General features: G+C 33.9%; 1 pseudogene; it reads right to left on the reverse strand.

Moving 5' to 3' along the window:
• Positions 1-5,305: 5,305 nt before the first annotated feature.
• On the reverse strand, positions 5,306-6,207 carry LOC125593898 (annotated as a pseudogene).
• Between the last annotated feature and the right edge of the window lie 1,176 nt (positions 6,208-7,383).

Consider the following 7,383-nt stretch of genomic DNA (forward strand, 5'->3'; position numbering starts at 1 on the left):
CTTGATTATAACGTAATTGATTCTATCTTTGCTAGAATATACAAGAAAGGTTAGTTTACGGTATATACCATTGATATATCTATGTTTAAAACTTAGAATCGGACATATAAGCTAGGTAGATTACCAGAATGAATATTCTAACTGTAGCTAGAAGATAAAATAAAATATGATTCCAAATTTTTTTTTAAAAAAGTTTAAACATATATATTGTCATACTTATGTTTCCAATAATTTTCATACTTTTTTACATTTTTAAAATTTAATTTACTATTTTTCTCATTAAAAAGGATAAAACATGTCCAGAATTACTAAAAGTATGAGAAGTCTTATTATTGTGACAAACAAAAGTTCAAAGTGTCTCATTTTTCCAATTCTCCCTTATTATATGTTGTATCCAAAAATGTAATGTTTAGTGCTCTGCTCATACAGTGGTAGTATGCCCAAAGAGTTCTGCAAAATCATTGTGGAATTTTTTTTGGGCTAATATTAAGGATATTTATGATAGTGAAAGAATAATCGATTCTCAGTGCTCTTTGATTTTGGTCTTCCATTTGGCAAATGGCAGATTTGACCGTATCAAAAACCTCCATTTCTTAGTTCTTACATCTCACATTTGAGTCACATGAAACTCGGGGGAAACTAAAGCCCATCATCATGAGAAAATGAAACAAGAACATCATAAAGCTGAAGAGAAAAATAATAAAGCATTCATTGGTCTAGAGCTTGTTAATAAGTGGTAGCGACTAAAGTCAGTGAATAAGTACATTTTCAAAAAAAAAAGTCAGTGAATAAGTGAATGATTTGGAACTTGCCAGGAGGAAATACATAGTATTATTTTCTTTTAGATTTTGTATCAGTATTTGATATACATAAGATTTTAAACAAACGTAAATTTTTTAATTGATAAAATATACCAAATTTAAGAAAGTTGAGACCACAGATATAGAGTTTCAAAAAAAAAAAAAAGACCATAGATATGAATATTACTAAAGTGACATAGTATTACAAGTGTGATTAGATAATGTGAAAGTAAAATGGTGGAAAAATGAAAGTGGAAAAGAGAAGAAATAATTGTTTAAAAATTAGAAAATGTTTTAAGTGAAGGAATAATTTATTCTAGTTACCTTTATTTTTAGATTAAACTGGTGAAAGATAAAAAATGAAAGTAAAAACTAAATTGGGAGTAAATATTTACTCTAAATGGTATATACAGTCACACCCTACATTTGATAAAATAGACTAATTGCCCTCTCCAAATCCCAAGAATGTCTGAATCCTAAGAGGTTAGATTAGAGATCTCCAAAAAAGAACTCTGTTTTGAAGTTTCCAAATTCTATATTTAAAGTTTAAAGGTATTTTTCTCCAAAAACAAAATTTCAAACTTTACTTCAAAACTATTTGCATTTTATAATATGATCCTTATATTTGTCATAACTAATTTGAATTCATAAAACTTTTGTAAATAACTAGCACATGTATAAACATATTACAACAATATTAATTAATAAAATATTATATTAAAATATAAAATTTTTAAAAATATAACTTAATTAATATTAAACTTCAAGTAAAATATCATATTATTCCATAAAGTAATTTTCGTAATGCATATATGATCTACTAGTGCATTTCGAAGTAAAAATAGCTCTCGTCATTTTTAATTTATAAATTAGAGATAAAAATTGTTGAAATCGGAAGATATTAATACTTATAAATACATTAGATCAGAACAAGAAAGTAAAAAGAAACATAAAATATTAAAAGACTAACTTTTATTGATGATATTAATACTCGTGAATATATTGAATCTGAACGAGAAAGAATTGTATGTAAAGACATCATCAACAACAACAACAACGACGACAACAACCATCTTCAATTACACAAAAAAAAATTGGACAATATTTGAAAATTTTGAAGGTTCCGGATCAAACTTACCTTACTATTAGATTGTTGTATTAAATTTGTGTAATAGTTATGTCTTCATGTAATTTTTTAAAAGTTTTTTTGTTAAGTTTTTTTTGTATATTTTTGTTATCTAAATCTAGTTTTAAATATTTTAAATCTTCTTTTAAAGTTTTATTTATTTTTTTGTGTAAAATTAAATTTTGTAAACAAAACTTAAAATATTTATGAGATATAATTTTTATAAGGATTAAAATAATAAACAAGAAAATATTTATAAATTATAAATGTGATGTGTAATTGTAGAGACCAAAATACAAATAAAAATATGAAACTTTAAATTTGAAGTTTTGAGAAGTGAAAAAAATAGAAAGGAATTGGAATAAATTTGTTTCTAAATAATATTTTATAAGCAAATATAGAGATGAGTTGGAAATACTCTTACATCTTTGAAAATTACTAAAGTTAGGCAACAATATTAAATAGTCAAACAGATGTTTAGTACTGGTTTGCATTTTAATAGTTTGCATCAGTATTGTTGGTTAGTTGCCACGTATATCAATAGCTAGATCAGTATGTATAAGCTCTCTGACAAACAAAAATACCTTCCCTGATCAAAGTAGTATCAAAAGGGTGTATATATATATAAAAGAAAGCATAGACGTATTTAACAGTTAAAAATTGTTGATAAAGTGTTAAATCTTTAATCATGCATGAATACGACATTATTCGTTTACACGACGAACATGTGTTTTGAATATAAACAATTTCAGTGGATTCTGATCATGTACGAGTTAGTACAATTATTTGAAAATTCAAATAAAAAAAGACGCAGTGAAATTAATTTTTCAATTATTCATATAAGTTTCCGGAAGATGTGTTATTTCTAGCTTTACGGGTTGCTTGAATATCAATATTGGAATATTTAACCAAAAATAACTATAATAAATAGAGAATCTGAATTTACCTTTTGAGAACAAAGAAAAGAGAAATTATGCTGTCCAATGCATTACAAAATTGTAGTATTTTATATGACATATACTATACACACTTTTTAATGATAACCACTTATGGAAATGGCATATTTTAAGATCTTCCGCAACTATGGCGTAAAGAATTTTGATGATAAGGAGAAAGAAACCATACATTTATCATTACAAAAACAGATTATATCTTATAATATTCGAGCTAATCAATTTACGATGTCAAGTCAGTTTTCGTTGAATTCAAAAAGTCAACTTCATTTAAACCTCTTTTATCTAACAAACACTAGAATCAACTTTGATCTCTTCACTTTTCCATCGACCATTTTCTTTTCCTTTTCTATTTTATTATATTCTTTAGAAATATATATAGAGATAAAATCATATGAGTAATATTCAAAAGAAAACCCAGGATTACATAATGTGTACGTACACCTTGTTCCACATGGATTTAGATAAACTTCTCCTATAATCATAAAATATACAACATTTCATTCCATAAATTTTCTGACCTAAGATGAAAATTAAAAATTTACAGAACTTAAAAATCAATCTTCATACACGCAGTTCACACTAGTTTTGTTCCGTTCAATATAAAAGTACTGCATTGATCTTGAGAATACAATATCTTATTCCTCATTATTTTATATTCAAAAGTAAATAGATATTGTCATATTGGTGTAGCAAATGTTGTTTTCGAATTTTTCTATCTCAAGATAAGCATTCACTTTCTAGCAGCCTTTTTGGTGGATCGGTTTCGTTCTTATTTCTAAAATGTTTTTGAAGTATTTTTCTTGGTGTTACAAAAAAAAAAGTATTTTTCTATAATGTCGTGTGATAAAATCGTTTACTTTTGACTAACAAGAAACAAATTCAAATACTCTGAAGCTACACCAAAATAAGCAATCGAGCTGTCAAGCATTCTTTTTATGATCAAAACATTTTTTCTTCTTTTTTGACAAAGAAAGCTCAGATGAACAACACAAATGGTTCCATTAAAATTACTAGAGAACTCGTGAACCCATTTCCTTTTCTCGGTTCCAACCTTCCAATGTACTTTTTCTTTTAAATTTTGATAACCGGAATCCAGGATTATATCTGAGTACGTAATATAATCATCCATAAAACTCTAAACCATAAATATCTAGTGTGCTAGATTATCTTCGGTGGTAAATGTGACTATATTATATTTAAATACTACTAAAATCAATATGGAAGGTATTTTAAACTACAATCCCTATAAAATAAATATCGAAGTTTTTTCAAAAAAAAAAATATATATATATATATTGAAGTTGTTTCAATTTCAAACAACAATTCTCTTATTCTAACTTTCTCTATTACAGTTATCTTTTAATTATGTTTAAAATGCACGTGAAACTAATCAGATGTTAAAACAAGCCTTTTCTAAACACATTTTAATATTATATCGTTTTAGATTCAGAAACATGTCAACACAATTAACACTAAAAGTCAGAGTAAGCTTGGAGAACATTTGGAGGTAGAAGAAGATGAAGTTAGATATTTTATAATTATAATAAAATGTAAATATTGTTAATTTATTATTTAACCGCTGCTGTATCTAGTAGTTAACCAGTCATAAGTATCCCGCAAACGCACAATTTCTAACCGCAGAACCAGTCGTACAAATCTCTAAAAACCGCTAGAAACCGCAACCCCCCGCATCCGCAAACGCCCGCAATCGCAACCGCAAACCGCTGCGTTTGAACCAGTCAGGCCCTTAGACGCTCGGTCAACCATGTGTATGCGTTCTTGCCAAGCGACCATCTATCCTCGTCGTTGACCGCATTATCCCTTCGTCGGTGTAACTAATTTCTATCTTTTGTTATCAAAACTTTTGTAATAGGCAGAGGCATGTCTACACACTATATTGAAAAGGACATCGTCTCGGACCCCGATTAATGTAACTTTATTTAGGAGTTCTAAATTTAAATAATTATTAGTTTAGTAATTTAGATTTATTTTGAAAAAAAGAATTTCACGAGACTTCGATTAATTTACCTTATGAATTCAACTATTTGCTTCCTTGATATAATTATATCATATTTACTTAATAAACTTATTCTTTTATAATTTTAAACTTGGATATTTGATGAAATGATATATTTTTTAAAAAAATTTGTTTTTAATATAATTAAAAATAATTTATTTTTAAAATTTGCTTTAGGACCCTAAAATGCTTTGCACAACACTGGTAATAGGTTTGCTAGAAAATAACAGTTTTTAATTAGTCTCAAACAACTAGTATCAAATTTTCTGTTTTCCTAGAAACAAATAAAAAAAATGCATACTTTCCCATTCTAGATGTTTCAAAACAAAAACTTTTCAAAAACTTGACCAGCAAGAAACCGATGGTGTTCTTCTTACTGATCAAAGGATTCTCCTTTTATCACGTGCTACGTCAAAATTGATCCGAGTGTACCAAGAACAGCCAAAGCAAGCATCGGACTGAGATCCTCGCCGAAGATAGGAGGAACGATGTTTCTGAAGAGACTCAAGTAAGGATCACACATATCTCTAATGGCCGACAAAGGCTGTCTCTCCCAAGGGAGATTAGGGAACCAAGTCAGCAACAACCTAAGCATCAATACATCACTGTGTATATCTACCCACTTCTACCCACTCTTCATCACCACCGCTACCACCGTCTGCGGCGTGATCAATACCCCGGCGGCCGTTCCCGGAGCGACGCCAAGAAGACAGTCCCGCCGGTTTGGAGAGATAATCGTAATGCGGATGTGTGAGCTGCGAGGGAGAGTTTATGGGCTAAGGCTCTGGCTAGAGCTATTGCTAATGCCGCCAGAGTGGCGAAGACCGAGTCAACTCGGTAGATGACCGAGTCGACCAGGTGAGTGCGGATGACCGAGTCGTGGGATAGAGAGGAGTTAGCTGGGTAAAGGTAGGCGGCGAAGGGGATGATGATGCAGCGATTTTGATAGATAGAGAAGGAAGGTTTAGCGGGAAAGAAGATACGAGTTTGTGACCTCTTGTGATGCCATGGAGACGTCTACGGTTTACAGTTGACGAAGGAGCAAGGTATACAGGAGAGAAGAGCCTAAGATTTGAAACAAAAAAGATTTTTGTAACTTCTATCTCCTCTCTCTCCTCTCACTTCTCTCTAACTCTCGAATCTCGTCGTTGCTCTGTTTAAGCTCCGGCGTCGGCCTCTCTCGCCGGCGTCGGAGGCGCCTCTTAACTTGTATCCTCGTTTTCTCTTTTGCTAGCTCTTACTCTTCCAGTCCTCGCCGATATGCTGCGTTCTCTGGTGTTCTTGTGCCTCCGTCGTCGTCCTGCTCATGAAGGACACCGGCTTATGGAGGATAAGACTTTCTGGATTTCAAGTGGGCGGGTATTCTGTACTAGTGAGGTTAGTCGGCTTTTGGGTTCGGGGTTCGCCGTTTCGTTTTCTCCTTAGATCTCCGGCGGGCCTCTGCGAATGGCGGGCGCGTGACTCCGTGTGGCGTCTCCTCTGCCACAGATCCGTTTCTTCAGCAGCGTCTTATCATCTCATCTTGTTTGGTGGAGTGGGGCGGTGGCGCGTGACTATCACTCCAGCTTGGTGTCTCGCCGGAGTTGACTCACACCGCTATCTCCCCGGAGGTTTCCGAGTGGGTTATCCAGAAGGACGCGTCCAGTTTTGGGGTCTCTTCGCGTGTCGAGTCCTGGACTCTGAGTCCGACGTGTGCGTGTCTTCAGCTACGGCGTTCGATGGCGTGTCGTCTATGCTTCGTCTCTGCCGTGGTTGGGTTGCTTCCTCCTTGTTCTGCTCTGGTCACGGTGCCCTCGTGTTGCTCTCATGGCGTGTCGTCGCGAAGGCCGTCGTTGAGTCTCTGGTGTCCTGTCTTTGGCGTCATCTCCTTGTCCAGGTCACGGTGTTTGGGATGGCTCCTGTTTGAGTCTGACAGTCTTCTGGTTCTCAGGAGCTGACCATGGCAAGCTCTACTTATCTCCTTTTGTCATTGGGAGTGTGTGGATCTTGGTGGTCTCCATGGTTTTAGCGTAACTTCCCAGCACTAGGGTTCTAAGAGTTCTAGTGGTTGCTTTCTTCCGGCTCGGATTCAGGCCCGGACCAGTAACACGTGGTGGTGCAGCGGTTCTTCAGCCCATTTTTAGGTAACTATTTCTTTTCTTTTTCAGCTTTCGGAGATCGAGCTTCATTGTCTACGAATAGGCCTCTAGTTGGTGATTAGGAGGTGATTCTCTCGATCTCCGTGATGAGGATTCTGTCGAGAAAGATCGACCAGTTGAGGATGGCGGTTCCCCTCGACACTAACGGTTGGACTAGTTTGTAGTGTCTCTCCTATACGATTTGAAGACAGAAGCGTCACGTGGAGCGCACAATCTGTGGTGTCGGCGATTTTTTAGAGAGAAAAACGGATTTGCAGTGGCCGTTTGACTTAGGTTAAGTCGGCGTCGTTGGCCGCGGATCTTTGTCGAGGATAGATCGTATACGAACCCTTGAGACCTTGATTTA

This window comes from Brassica napus (assembly GCF_020379485.1).
Source record: "Brassica napus cultivar Da-Ae chromosome A1 unlocalized genomic scaffold, Da-Ae chrA01_Random_31, whole genome shotgun sequence".
In the NCBI taxonomy this organism is placed as follows: domain Eukaryota; kingdom Viridiplantae; phylum Streptophyta; class Magnoliopsida; order Brassicales; family Brassicaceae; genus Brassica; species Brassica napus.